Consider the following 15,764-nt stretch of genomic DNA (forward strand, 5'->3'; position numbering starts at 1 on the left):
AAACTAATGCATATCAAACCGGCGTTATAGTCTGCCATGCTCATAACAAAGAGGGCTGACTTGTTCATTTCGTTTTATGGACACTCAGTTCAACAGCTGAAATTAAAAATATCTTCACAGCAGCCGTCCATGTGTCTCTTTGCAAACCACTCCCAGCAGCAGTAAAAATCTCCTGAGAAATACTTCTGTGAAGGTTGGATTTTACGGCGGGCCTCGCCATTCAGCATTTCAAGCGATTACATGAGCCCGGCAATGAGGAAAACTACTGAAAATTGTTTTCTGTGCTGTCTGACCAGAAAGGGCTGGATGAGTCATTATTAAACCATTTAGCAAGCAGCCAACAGTTGGAAACCCTGAAGAGATGAAAAAGCAGAGGTTTTGAAACATACCACAAGGCTGATCAGGCCTTGATCTGCGAATATACTCTTTAATCCTCCAGGTACACACAAAGTATGTGTGCAGTTATGTGAACAATGTCACAGCTTGTCAAAAAGTGTTTCACAAGCCTTAATCTTGTTTTTTTTATTTCGATTTTCATAGTTTAGCGCTGGATGAACAAAAGCAAGAGTAGTGATATTCGTGCTTCTTTCATGCTTTGGTCCAAAGTCATATCATTACCAGCTACTAAAAATAAGTACACCTTGTGATTTCTCTGTAGATGCAATTACTGGCGAGACAGTTAAAGGACATGTTTTGCTGTCAGTCTTCGAGCCATACAGCACATTGATTTCTCAATGCAGCATTAAAGCCCCTCGTCAGTCTTTTCAAATTCTCCGTGCTGCAATGGGTTATAGCCGAGAGACGACAGCACAGCTCCATTTGCTACTTCAGAGAGAACTACATCAGTCTACCGCTGATGCCTCCGCGAGGATTAGAACTGAGGGAACAATTTCCCCAAAAGGACTCGTGCTGTTTTCCCACAAGGAAGATAATGGATGCATGCAAAACGTCAGGAATATTTCTTCCTCCTCCTTGCAGACAGCTGAACTGCTTCCAAACAGCCAGGCAGCCACACAGAGTGTGCTTGTAGCGAGGGACAGGTGGTGTATCCTTTAGAGTTTGACTGCCACATCACTGAAGTGATGCACTGAAGTGTAATGTTTTCCGGAGAAGGGCAGAATTCTCTCTCATTCTGCTCTGACTTCACTCCCCCAAAGGGATTCATCCCAAAAAGGCCCATACACTGAAGGGAAGCAAGACTCAGGTGTTTCCAATTTTAGGCAGGAGAGGAGAACTTTAAAGCGGCTCTAATGTTATTCCTACTGATCATTGAAAGGCTGGTTTTAGTACGACAACCATGCTTTTGTCAAGTACTAACATTTGGTTCTTCAAAGCACTCAGGCTTGTTTGGTGCCGAGTAAAGGAAGGGGAAATACTGGAGAGACTAAAAACCAAATTCATCATCAACATTTAAATTCCAAGAAAATAGTCGCCCTCGCCAGCAGAGCTTTAATTCTAGAAGTGTCACTTCCTACATTTTCACCTCAGTGTGCGATCATCACATTCATTTTATGACCTGAACAATTATCATCAACACAAGAGATTATTGTCTCATCAACACTAACATCTACAATGCGTTTAACTGTCAAACATATATTCACAAGGCCATTAACTCCAGCTGTAAAGACTAATGCTCTGTGCACACACTGCCGCAAAGAGGCGTACGCACTCTTTGTGTCAGTTTTTTAAAGCGGCACATGTGTCATTTGCTGTAAAACTGTGCCCACATGCTCGACCCCGACTTCTGCTCTCAGTGTAAATGCACATAGACACGCTCTGCTCCAGCTGTTTGAAATACAGGCCTGTTCTATCAGCCTCTAGACCTGTCAATAAGACGAACGGAGAAACTAAACTTGAGAATGTTTGTGTAAAGCAAGGCGCCAACATGATGGTTTCTCAATGAATTCATCATGCATGCACCTGAATCTGCTGTGATCCATCAATAGCAAAACTTCAATGATTTAATGATTTAAATAATCAATAATATTTAGGTCAAAGCACTCATATCAGCACTTATCATACTGATTATTTATAAAGTGATGGAATTAACAATAATGTATACCACTGTCTGGGTGAATACTCTAAATGAAACATATGGGATTGTAATGATTGTTCCAGGTATTGGTCAAACCCTCAGGTGTGGCAATAGCAGCTGAGTTATTTCTCGTGGAAAAACTTCAGATTGTGATTGCAAAATGCATTAAAATATAATTTAATGGTCTTTCTCTTCTTTGGCAAGTGACCATGGTATAATACCCTGTGAGGTGTCCATAATCAGCAATGGATGGACTCAGCGGAGGTCTTTAATTCCTGATAATGGACATCTTGTCTGCCATCATCCTTTACAGACACACAGGGAGATAAAATGTCAAAAACACAGAACACCAGAGGCAAAAGAATAACACATCTTAGCAAAAAAGGTAATTCTAAATGAAAGCCTCTGAATGTGTTTGATTGATATGTTAAAGATACGTTTGATGTAAAGACTGCAAACAGTCATGCATGCACAGTTAAACCGAGTAACAACCAGGAAGAATAATCTCGCGTCAAGCTTTGTTTACCCTTTTTTCAGATGTGTGTATGCTGAAAGTAATGCGAGCATATCATGCACCTAACGTGCATGATGTGTGCACATTCTCGCTGTTTGTGTATGTTTCAGTGTTACGTCTCTTCACTCTCCTCTGTGTAATAATGCCGCACCAAACTGCAGCGTGGAGCGAGAGGAAAGCGGTGTCCTTGTGCAGGAAGCATCAAATTGCCAGGAGCAAATCTATGGCTCTGCAGATGAGCCGCTGAGGACAGATGATGGTAAATTAGCTGGGGAGGAGGTAACAAATTTGGTTAATTGTTGCTCTGGCCCTCCTCAAACAGCAGTCCAATGTGGGAAAAGATTTAATGACATAAGAAGGAGAGCCAGAAATAAGCTGCGATAATAAACTGGCAGTAAATCGCAGGAGCAGTTTGGTGCCGCGGTTTCTCATTCAAGCATCTGCACTAACTTCCCTTTGGGGATAGAGGTTGGGATCTTTTGTTAAAAAACTATGCATAATCTCACAAATTCAAATGAAAAGACGCCGCCACAAATGAAAGAACGTGTGATTGTAATAATTACACACAGGACATGTTGGGAAATTCAAATAAAGACCAGATGAAGCAGGGGCAACATTTTATTAGTAGTGACATAAAGAAACTTTGAAGAGAAAAAGTTAATAAAAACAATTTCTATGCTGCTTGTGAGCATCAAGATGCTACATCTAATCCTTTGGTTTCACCTGAGGTGGCAGCAAGGCCACAACTGCTTTAGGAAGTGAGGAAGTTAGAGAGAGCGGGGGAGTGTTGCGACCTGACACTAATTAGTTCGAAAAATGTGTGGGTGTTCTGTTAGGGGATTCAATGGTAGTAAATTTAGAGTTGTTGGTAGAATTTTTAAAAAGCTATGCGGAATATTTTTGATTTTTATAATTAGCAAAACACTAAAAAGAGAAATCTCAGTTGTTAATGTCAGTGGATTCACAGGCAAATATTTGGTCATTCAGGCAATGGATGTTTGTGGTTCCATTCTGGTTCTTGATGCACGTTACCGTACAGACACGACAAATAAATGCAAACACCAACAGACAGTGAACTGGCTTAATTAGAGGGTGGGCTACAAATGAGCCCCCTGAACAGTCTGAATGCCACTCTGCCACATCTGACTGACTGTAACCACTAATAATATATTGAACCGAGCAATAGGCTGACAAGTCAAATGTGTGTATTAACAACATTTAAGCCTAATTAGGAGTCAATGGGATGTAGAGGTTAAACTTGTACAGCTGTGTTTTCTGCTGGGAAACACGCACGTGAGTCGCACAATGTTACAAATCTGAGAATAAATGAGGCGACATACAACAGGGACGTTTCAGCCATTAAACTTTGTGTTTTCTGTCAAGCCACAGTTTAGACAGTATGCCATTAATTTGATTTATCTGGGCTGATACGGGGAGCAGCTAAAATATGTGTTGTGTTTATACCCCCATGACAAAAACTAGCAACGCAATGTGTTTTAATATATAAGCCAACTGTTAATTCAGCCCCAGAAATAATCAGACTGAAAGAAAAAGAAAATATTACAGTAGTGACAGTGTAACTACAGTATCTATCACGTATAAGGACACGCTCAGACCAACAATAACCCTCCAGCAGAGCACAGCAAGGGGTTGCATTGGTCCGGGTGCATTACTACAGTACTGGTGCAAGATAAAATATGAACCAATCCAGTTGGAAAGCTTTTCAGATGCCAAAACGGTGCGCAGTGGCTTGTTGCATGATCATTTTAAAGCAAATTTTGGAAAATTATCACTGCAGCAAGATTTTTTTCCTTCAGTCTCGATGCTTGTGAGTACAGAGCAACACAGTACACACTGGAAGTCATGCTACCTGTGCCCTCACACTAATTTCAGTGGCCAACAAACGGCATACGGGGGTGAAAAATCGCCGTCTTGTCAGCCCTGCAGAACTGTGTGCGTAGCTCAGAGAAATCAACAGGAAATAAGCTTGACATTGGTGAGACTCGTTACTTTTCTGGTCAAAGTTTAGTTGGATTGCATCTCACCTATTTTCTCACTGAGATTCATGTGTGATTGGTTCTCAAGATCTGAAACAGAAAATCGAAAATTGAGGGTTTGCAACATCAATGATTTCCATGACTATCTAAGGAGATGCAGTAATCTGACTTATTCATTAAAATGCACCTCCTGTAATTTAGCCGAATCGTTATTATAGTTTATTTTTAAAATGCCATGACATAACATTAATTATATGGGAAATGAACGGCCTATTGCCACGGTCTACTGCCATGCTATCAACAAGGTTTCCCGCACCATAAAGGAAAGCTGATGCTATGAAAGTAGAATTAATGGGGCAGAGCTATTAGTGAAGGACTGTTTGATGTAAGCACAATGGCAATGTCCTGCAGGTCTCAGGAACTGGAAGCAGAGCAGTGGCAAAGTCTCTGGAGCCTCAAAGGAAACAGCACAGGACTGCATATGACTCAGTGGATTAATTGTCAGTGTTATGTTCTTTAAGTCCAATCGTTTTGCTTCGAGGAGCAAAATGAACACTGTAGATTTTAGGAGGAAATCTTTGGACTTTAATTTTTCATTTATTTTCATCAGACCCTGTTTTCAGTGCTGTTTAGCTTCAAGCGAGACTTTTGTCTGTTACAACGTGGATTTCATTTTTTTTTCTACTTATTGGTTTTTCTAAATAAGCAAAACAATCAAGGCAACAAACGCAAGTGATTTGACTGTCGTACAGGTTGTAGACAAGTTGATGTTTAGCCCGTCTGGCTCATTTATTTAGAGGGAAGTAAATGTCGAAGTTGAACAAGGAAGCTGGATTGATAATGGATTGACTGTTTATTTATTTTCTCTTACAAATAAGTTTGATAAACTCGGGTTTTGTTTGAGTCTTGTTATTTTCAGGCCTGTGTTTCCTTCTTCTGGGATTTTTGCAATGAAAAGAAATAAATGGAGAATAAAATGCTATTCTAACCGACAGTGCTCATGGCCAAAGACACAAGGAAGGGAAGAAATATATGTGTAAATTAACCCAAAGTTAACAATAAACTAGTTTTACCTTTACTTATTCTAGTTAACCATTAATAATTCAATTTCCTCTTTTTTTAAGTGAAGCATCTTGCTGACTCATTCATAAAAGTTTATAGTAATACTAGGATCAGTGGAAATATTAATAGTATGAGTAATGGTAATAATATAAGGGCTTAGTGACATGATTGATATTGTGATCCCATGATGATGAATGGGTTTAATTCAATGGGCTTCATTAAGAAACGCTAACATCACTCTACATCACCTGATGAACGCAGGGTCCAGCCCTGTCTACTAGAAATTACATTTATAGAAATTAATTTACAAAAATGTTTTTAGAAAAAAAATATAATTAATTCAAATAATTACGATTCCAATACCATAAAGAGGAAATGTTAAAGGTGCAGTATATAAGAACCGACCAGAATTGACCTGCATACTCAAAAGAAATAGGGGGCAGCATATTGTTAGAGCAACCGCTAACTGCTGCTAACTGTAGCTGCCATCGGCTAGTTAGATCAGTTAGCCATGCAGCTAGTAGTCTGGACCTTGAGAACCGGTGTAGTGTTGGCGTTTACACCACTGCAGGAGCTTTAGACGAGGATGAGTCGAGGGAAGCTGGTTACCATGGTAACTTCAGTATATATCAAACACATTTTTTACATATTGCACCTTTAATTAACATTCCTCAAGAACAAAGTCTCCAAAACGCTGGTACTGATTGTAAAAGTGTTTGTTTTCCACCAAAATAGGCGATATTGCACTGACTACAGCATTATTGAACCTTTTCATGGTTATGTATGGGCACTGGTCAAGTTTAGGGAAAGATCAGGGTCTGTTTTAGTGCAGAGGAAGTCATCAGTGACTTGAGATATAAGACATGTGATTAACCTTTCACCACAATCATGATCTTTCCCTATCCTTCTATCCGTTCTTTTTTTTACCTTAACGTAACAGACAGGACACGAACCCTGCAGTCTGGTGTCACAGCGGGGAGCATAAATGTGATTCATTCACTCTGACACATTTCTCTGAACATTAATCCAGGTATGGATTTAGTTGCTGGGTTGTATTATTTATTTATAAACGTATATGATGGAGATTTCTCAGAAATCTGGAGAAGCTGTGAAGGATAGTGGTTATATTATAGTATTATATATTATTATATGATGATATAACCACCGATCTTTCAAGGATTCCAGCGAAAACCAGATTAGGTTTACTTATGAGCTGCTGACAGAAATCACCTAGAGTGGAAGTGCATTAGCTGAATATTAACACTTGTGCAACTGATTAAATATTTCTCTCTCTCTCTTTTTTTTTGAACCATGATCACAGCAAAAGTGTGCCTGCTGTCTCCATTGAGAAAAACAACGGATTGTCTTAGAGATCATCTCACATTCGCTTGTATTAGGACAGACTGGGTAACATGATCCATGTCTCAAGAGCAGCTCTTTTACTAGGCGATGTTTAAGAACGTCAGGACACGAACGCAATGAAAAACGTGAAAACAAGTCAAAACCTCAAAAAAGGATTGCATCGACTAAAAATTCAATAGCATGAAGGTGAAAATCGAATTGCTAGACCTGCACTTTGGCAGGTAAAAGCTCAGTGACATCATCCAAATTGACAGACTGTCTGTGGAGGGTGTTCACAGACAGAGGGTCAATAAAGAGTGGTTTCACCGGGAGGCACATTCAGTCATTAACAGCTAGTTTACAGCTAATTTGGATGTAAAAGCTCACGTAAATCTGGCGGGGAATGTCATCTAAGTTTTTATATCTTCACGTTATAAGCGATTTCCGATTTCATCTTGCCTCGTCTGCTTCGAGAGATATGTTCACAAATTTTGATTGAGCGGCCTAACATCACAGAAGCCCGTGTGTGAACTTCTGCTTTGAGATGGGAACGCTGTGAACGCACCGCAGGGTGGAAGTCAATACGTCTGTGAGGGTATGCTTTCGATTTGATCTCGCCCCATGCGGAGAGAGCTATGATAGTTTGGCTTTATATCAGGGCAGTGTTTCATTGGTCGGACGGATTACCCTTTTTACTTTCTAATGATTAATATCTAATTGATATTGTAAAAACTTGGCAGCCGGCGATGCACAATAACTGGACTGAATCTTCCCTTGGAAAGAAGGCCACAGATCCCGTGATGCTGATTCTGGGCACGGCTCCTCTGCAGAGAAAACAAAGATCCGCTCCCTTTTTAAATAAATACCGACCGTTATCACAGAGGCTGGAATAAATCTGTCAACTGCCAATTAAGTTCACACTCGAACCATGGCGTGCCCTAACATGCGGTGATACCCTCAATGTAGAGAAACAAGGCCGCGTGCCACCAATACTTCCTCATTATGAGCCCACAGGGAGGCTACGTCGACACTTAGAGAGATAATGTGACAGCCCAGAACAAAGAGCCAGGTAAACAAAGGCAAGGCTTGAAAAAAACACCCATGCTTTCTCCCGAGGGACACCGGGGAAGGGAGGGAGAGAAAAAAAGGCATGAGCAGTCCTGCATAGAAATGGAGAGTGTTTTGATATTTTAAAGCCAAACCGAGCAGTATACGCAGACAATCAGATCTGACCATCAGCAATCCATCTTGCAGATTTTGCCCGCAGTGGCAAGGTTGCTGTAAATCATCTTGAGTAAAGGCACCGTCTATTGTTCATATTTATCACTCATAATGTATGCTTATGTTTGCGAGCGCATGACGCACTTAAAGGTGGTTTACATCTTTCATGAGGGCACGCTGTTCTCAGAGGTTTAATTGCTCGTAGATATGTGCTGTCAGCTGTGCAGCCCGGTGTCCTCACACTTATGTTGGACAATTGTGCAGATAATGATTTACATCCACTGCTAGCATTCAGTGCCAGTGCTGGATAAAGGTTTGTCCTTTGTGGAGAAGGTAAGGGTGTGAAGGACGGGATGGTGAATGGGGTGTGGAGTATTCACGTATTTTAGTCACCTAACCTTAACCACATCTTAACATTAAAGGCATTTTGAGAACATTGGCATTGAGCCTTCTCCGTGTCTGATATCAACATTTGGTCTGGCAGTAGCTGAGTTGCGAGTGAAAGTATAGGCATGCTCATAATGGCTGGATTGTCTGTAAAGTAGATGTTATTTCACAAGGATGCTTCACTGCTTGGGAACCTGTATTCAGGCTGCTCGACCCTGAACAAGGAGAAACAGTATTGTATGTAAGGATTATTCAGAAGAGATTTTCCACAATCAAAATTATTACCTTATCAGTTTTGCTCCTCCTCGTAAGAAATTTGAGCAGGTAGCATGAAAATCGGCAGAGAGCATATCTGGACCAATCGGGTCCACTTCTCTCCCTCCACCTGTTTGGATGCTTGGCCCGAGCTTTGTTGCATAGTTTTTAGGATATTCTGCTACTATAGATTGTGCTACAAATGGGAAAAGTTTTTGTCTCGTAATCGGCCTCATGGATTGTTATGATATTCAGTTTTTACTTTCTAGAGTCGTGGCCCATTTTAGGCACAATAATTTAGCAATGATGGATACAACGGCGCTGGTCTGGCATATCAAATCTAAATTTCTAGACATTTTACATTTCAAACATTAAATAACATTTTTGTTTTATTCACTGCAACTTAAAAAAAGGAAAATATGCCACATCAATTTGGACTGTACGCAAAACTTTTTCTTTATTTTCAATTCATTTCATTTTCCCACCAACATTCTGACTGTTGTAATCATTTTAAGTTCAAACAGACAAAAGAAATAGCCCAGTTTGGAACACGTTACGTCATGTCACTGCCTCACACTGTGAGAGGGTGTGTGAAAAAGCCGTGACTCCCCGGTGGCTCAGTCACTAAGTCACCTTCTCAGGGGATACAAAGCCCTTTCAGATCTAATGTTGTGAGTTCAAACCTGCTGAGGGCAGCAGTCAGTAGAGTGGAAGGTGGGAAAAATTCAGACGCGCAAAGGTCCTGGGTTTAAATCCCAGCATGATGAAGCTTCACCTGCTGTCCAAGTCTTTTTAACCTCTTGTCTTCTCTACCTTGTCAAGAATTCATAAACAAGTTAAAATCAAGAGTGCCTTGTGACCCCCTCGTGAGGGTTTGATGACCCCTAGGTGGGGTCTGGACCCTCAAGTTCAGAACCAGTAATGTACATGATGTATCCAGCCAAAAAAAATCTCATCTTGCTAACTCGACCACCTTGGACATACCTGTGTTTCGCTCCCTTTAAGGTGGGTTTAGGTGAAATTGGTTATTGTTTGAAGTTTTTCACCACCACATACGCCTTTGTCACGTACCTGAGTTTGTCCTGTCCTGGGTTTGATCCCATGTTTCCAGTCAGTGTCCTTACCCACTCGATTATCTTCAGCGCTGATAGACTTTAACAACCAGCGTGACAAAGAAGATCAGCTTGAAGAGAGAATCTGCTGTAAAGCACCGCGATCAATTTCGGAGAGAGAACCTTGGATAGAACGACTTTCTGTCTTTTGTTGTTGAACTGTCTTGAGTGTTATACAACACTTTTGGATATTGTTGTCACGAATAGTCTAACGGTTACATTTTGTAGTTTTCACCCAGGATTCTTGGGTTTGATCTGAGGTTTCGGAGAAGATGCCATTTTTGTCTTTTGCAAGAGATGAAAAAAGGATTTCAATCCACAACTTATTTGTTACAAAACTTGCTTCTGAATCAGCAGAGCTACCACAACTTTCTCAGCTGCAATGGCATTCATAGAAGTTTGGAAGAAACAAACAAATGGTCTGAATACAATCCAACTGTATCCACAAACTTCCTAATTAGCCAAGCAATCAGAAATGTATTCGATACAGCAGCTTCAACAGAGAATAATGAATGAATGAATGAATGAATGATGTGGTAGCTCACTCAGTGACAAAAGCAATGGCTGTCTATAACTGTGGTGCAGTTGGTATAATGCCACTCTTTTAGATCCAAAGACCGTGAGTTCGAATCCTGCTCAAGACAGCTCTCTGTAGAGTTGAAGGTGAATGAAATGCAGACACACACACGTGTACGGTCCCCATCTGCTGATTGACGCTGTCCTTATGTCTCCCTTTCTCTTTCTCTGTCTCCGTTCATAACTGTGAGTCACCACAAACCTTCAGGTTTAATTCACAATTCAGAACTGCCTTTATGTCGGAACACAAACAAAACACGTTATTATATCTCCAGAACACTTTGTGCTTTTATAACCACATTTGTTGAGGACATCTGTAGATATGACGTCTGAGTGACCGTCACAGATTTGGTGTCATTCAGTCAGTGGGTGGCGCTGAAGCAACGGCATCAGTTTAAACACTCATAATGCCACTGTTGCCTTACAATGAGAGAACCTGAGATTTCAAAAGTCCTGGGTTCAGATCCTCAGTTGATCAAGTTCATACCTCCTTGAGCTTTTCAAGCACTTTTCTCCTAAATTGACTTTATTTTGGCTTTATTTTGACATATGTATTGGAGCAAAGTATGTGGAAATTAATCCAAGAGGAGTATGCCTGTGCTTGAAATATGAATGGTATAGTATACGCCTGTAGGATTTTCCTTTGAAATTACAATTTGTGTTTAAAAATCTGACTCTGACTCCTTTTTTTGAATGTCTAATATGTGACTTCTGATCGAGAGCTTTGATTTTGTTCAATAACGTGTTCTGCTTATTGTTACCTAACGCGGATGTTTGACCTTCAGTGTGCAGATTGTGTATGTTCAGAGTTTTCTTTTCACAAAGCCTTCTCTGTGTTCGCCTCCAACTTTCTACGGTCTTGTGCAATAACAACAAGTGAAGTTGAACTTGTGAACTTAAAAACCTCCAGTGTGCAATCACTGAGAATGAGCTTTTCAGTGAAGATGGAGAAATTTTGTGTCGGGTAGTTGAACTTTTTAAAGGTGAACTATGTAATTTTGGGAGAGAAATTTTAATCAGCAGAGAAAGATCTTCATCAACTGATTTTTTTTATGCTTTAACAAAAAACTCTCTTCATGATTGAATAAACTGAATAAACAAACTGACAACACAACTTTGTACTGTTTTACTTTGTTGATATGTGGCGGACCCTGCCACTTTTTTAACTTCAAACAGTGTTCTTGGACCTTATTTTCCTCTGAGAACAGCTTGTTTGTTCAGTCATGGAAAAAATAAATATTTCTCAGTGTGTATTATTACTTCATTAATATTGTTAATACTAAAATTCTGAGTTCACATTTCTTAAGAATAGAATTTTTAACCTTGAACTTTTGTGTGGAAAATCCATATCAGACAGAAAATTATTATTCCAAGTATTTTTCTGTCTGTCCAAGTATTTTTCTGTCTGAAAAGCATGTCCAAGGTTTTCTTGGCCACAACACAAATCTTCCATCTCAGTTTTCTTCTAATTTCACTGCTTTAAAACAGAAAGTAGTAAAAAATTAAGCACAACTTGCATTGAAGGGTTTTTGCAAACACATCGGACAGCATGCTATCAACTGGAAGATTAAAGCCAACCATTTGTCATTACTTTCTCAATGACAGCAACATCAGTAGTGTTAGAAGAGAAATGTTTTGACTCGCTAATTATTACCAAGGTTTTTTAAATAAGTAAGTATACAAAGCAACAGAAACACTGCCAGAAGATAATTTGGAGTTATGTGCCACTGCTGAAACTCCCATCATTTCATTAAACAAAGTGTTCATGAGGTGATGATAATCACTTGACCAATTAAGTTAATTAGGAGAAGAGTTGTTGTGGCAGCCGGAGTGTCTGTGTAGATATCCATGATGGGGGTATGGCAGCATACTCCTGAGAACCAGGGAAGTCTTGTTACTGCTCAAATCGAGACTTTAGTCTTTAATTTATACTCTTTTGCCACCGCTAAAGTGGCAAATGCTAATTCATGAAAATATACAGGAAGCCCCAGGCACAAATACAAGGAAACATATGGACACAAATAAATGCTCCGGAAAAATGATGTGGACTCCCAGTCTGATTTAACTTTCTTTCCTCTCTCCAACTTGCTTTGACTGTGTAACCATTGTCATTCACTGCCAAAGCTTTTCATAAACCCCCTGTTTAAATTATGGCTCTTGGTTTATCTGCTTCCTGCAAAGAGCCGAGCGCTCCATGGTTGCATTTCCGCCCATCCGAAGTGTTGAGATGTGAGAGCTGAGTCAGTCAACAGAAAATGGCAAAAGAAAATAAAGAGTTGCTTAGAATAAATGGGATTTTGATTCTGAATAACTTCTCAAGCGTTTTTTACTGCCAGCTCTCAGCGCTGTTGTCAAGACACTAAGAGACGACCACAGCTGATTATTAATATGATAATTTTCCTCCACGCATCATTAAGTGTTTCTGCTCAGCTTTTTCCACATTTATTGCTTCTCCCTAATCCTTAACGTTCTTAAGGCAGGTCAAAAAAGAAATAATGTGCACTACACAGCTTGGTAATAAGATGGTTACGCTGCATTTAAAAAAAACCCTACTTTGCTTGGTATTTGTGCTTCAATACTTCAAGAGAGTGTCTGCTGAGAGGTGCGGTTAAAACAAGTAATATTATGAAATCTAATCTTTCAGTACACCGGAGGGTAGATCAGCTGAGCTCTGCTGCAGTGTGTTGCTATATATTTTACACAAAGATTATTCAAAACAAAGGGCCTGCTCAGGCCCAGTGTCTTTCATCCAGGTGCAGACACGCTGCCATAGAGCTGCTGGAGAGGCTTGAAACAGGGCTCTCGTATAAAGAGACACATAATCTACACTTAAAGGGGCAGATCATCCAAATTAAAAAAGGCATTTAGAGGACGACTGAAAAGTAGAAAAGGCATTAGAAAAGACGTTCTCTACCTGTAGTGGTATTTAGCCATGCAGATGGTGACTTTATGAAGTTCTGAGATATCTATCTGCCAGCCCAAAACAGTTTAGGTGAATTGGATTACATTTGTGGTGCTGGAAGAAACTCAACAGTTTTCAAACATGGCCAAGATTGAACCCAACCCACTCACCAGAATAAATGTTGGCAAAGTACATTTCTGCACAACAAATAAAGCTCTTGTTTCTTTAAGTTGCAACTTCACATTTCTGAGGTAAAATTTCCTTGGTTAGGGTGAGGAAAAAATCATGTTTTGGCTTAAAATACCTGTTTTGTTTTCTACAAAAACACAGCTAGAGATGGCCTGACTTCCTGTCAAAAGTGTTGTTTTTTTTGCCACAATCATCACTGGTAATTGTCCTGTGGTCTCCTTAAAAATGATGTCATGCTTACAAATGTTGAAATGCAGACTTGCGCACTGGTCACTGGCTTGACAGGGTTAGTGTTAGGGTCTAATCTAATGTGAACATGATATGACACGAAATGTCAATATGGTATGAAGCCTATATGTGAACATATAAATGGATCGCAGCAACGTTACCTGCTAACATTTTATCCTGGCGACTGGGCGGCTTTATTACATGTTTATTATTGTAAACATAACAAAAAAGTTCCCCTTACTAACAAAGTAATCATTGTAATGCAAACCATACAAACATCAAACATATGTTTCTGCAAAAATTGTACATGTTGAAACTTCATGTATATGAAACTTATTGTAAATAAGTAATTAAGTTACTGGTTAGGTTTAGGCACAAAAACCACTTGGTTAGGGTTCGGCGAAAAAAAATCATGTTTTGGCTTTAAATACCTGGTTCTGTCGACACAAAGATTGCTGGAATTGTTCCGACATCATATTTAAAATATCCAGTGGTTTCACGCTTTTGAAGGTCGAAACATCCTCAACAGCAGTTTCTGGCTCTGCAGCCAGGTCACCTATATCTGTCATGCCACCACCATCCCCTCCTGCCCCTAACATGAAAGTGAGCTCACATACTGTACATGTAATCTGACCATGATATGACACGTAGAACTTTTGATGCGATACATATAAAAACCTTACCAACTTTTGGGAAGGCACAGACAAATGTTGTCGTCCTGCCAATACGACTTTCAGACCAGAAAACATTGCTTTTTTTTTTCTAGAGGGCATCGACAAATGACATTTAATTTGTTGTCTTCAGCTGTGTATGTGACTGTAAGCATGAAAAACCTCAGCATCAGTTGTTTGTTCAAATGCGTCACACAGCCTTTGTACAGCACCATCTGATCGAGCTTCAAACACTGAGCGAGATGCAGTTTGAAGCTCTGAAAACAAATATGTTGACATTTTTAAAACTTATAGCCTACAGACTGCTTTGCTGTTGAATTCACAATTCAGATTTGATTATACTTTGCAGTAACACACCCTGCTGCATTGCATTCAGTGTTAGCTCCCGTCATTAACACTACATGTTTCTAAACTTGTCTAAAGAGCGAGTACTGTCTACTTCAACACTCACGTTCAAAAAGGAGGAGCGGGATTGAAGACCAGATAGAGACTTAGGAAAATCAATTGCACTGGTGAAAAGAAAGCAATCTGTCAGTCCACATAACTACAGCGCAGTGATTTTAACACATCCAGTCAGGCAGAGCATGTTTGAAGAGTGGCTTTGCTTGCTTTGCTATTGAACTGCACTGGCCTATCAGCGAATCTCTCCATCACTGAGGTTCTTCAAACAAGAGTTTCTATCATGGCCCCTCTCGTCCAAACACGAATCAGCAGCATTTTATTTCTAATCCAAATGCTTTGGAATCGATGCAGCATCGCAGTGTGATGGATGAAACTCCACATTGTTAATCAAATTAAACATTGGTTGTAAGAAAAGGAGCAGAACAACACAAGTTGCAACAAATACGGAGAGGGAGTGAGAAAGACAAACCTTCCTCAGTTCTTTATGTCCTCTGCGTGCCGACTGCTGGAGATCACTCAGCTTATGGTAGATTTCTTTCAAATGTCTGAGTATCCGTGAGTGAGCATCCTTCTTTTTACGAGATTGTATGTGTTCATTTATCCGTATCTGCACTCAGTCTGGAGCTCTTGCAGGCACAATGGAGACTGCAGGGACAGCGGGTTTGTGAGGCAGACAACATGGCTGTATGAGCATGTAATGGCTGCTTTTATTTTGTCATTTCTTTTCATTTGTGTGCTATGAAACAGGTCTGATGACGTCTCATGATAAAAGGTGGTCTTTTAAGATTTTTACCAAAAAAAAGATGATGGTCCATAATGTTCAGCGATGGGTTGTCAGTATATGTAATACAGCTGGAGCTTCATTTAACCTC

The sequence above is a fragment of the Pagrus major genome, chromosome 13 (genome assembly GCF_040436345.1).
Source record: "Pagrus major chromosome 13, Pma_NU_1.0".
NCBI lineage: Eukaryota > Metazoa > Chordata > Actinopteri > Spariformes > Sparidae > Pagrus > Pagrus major.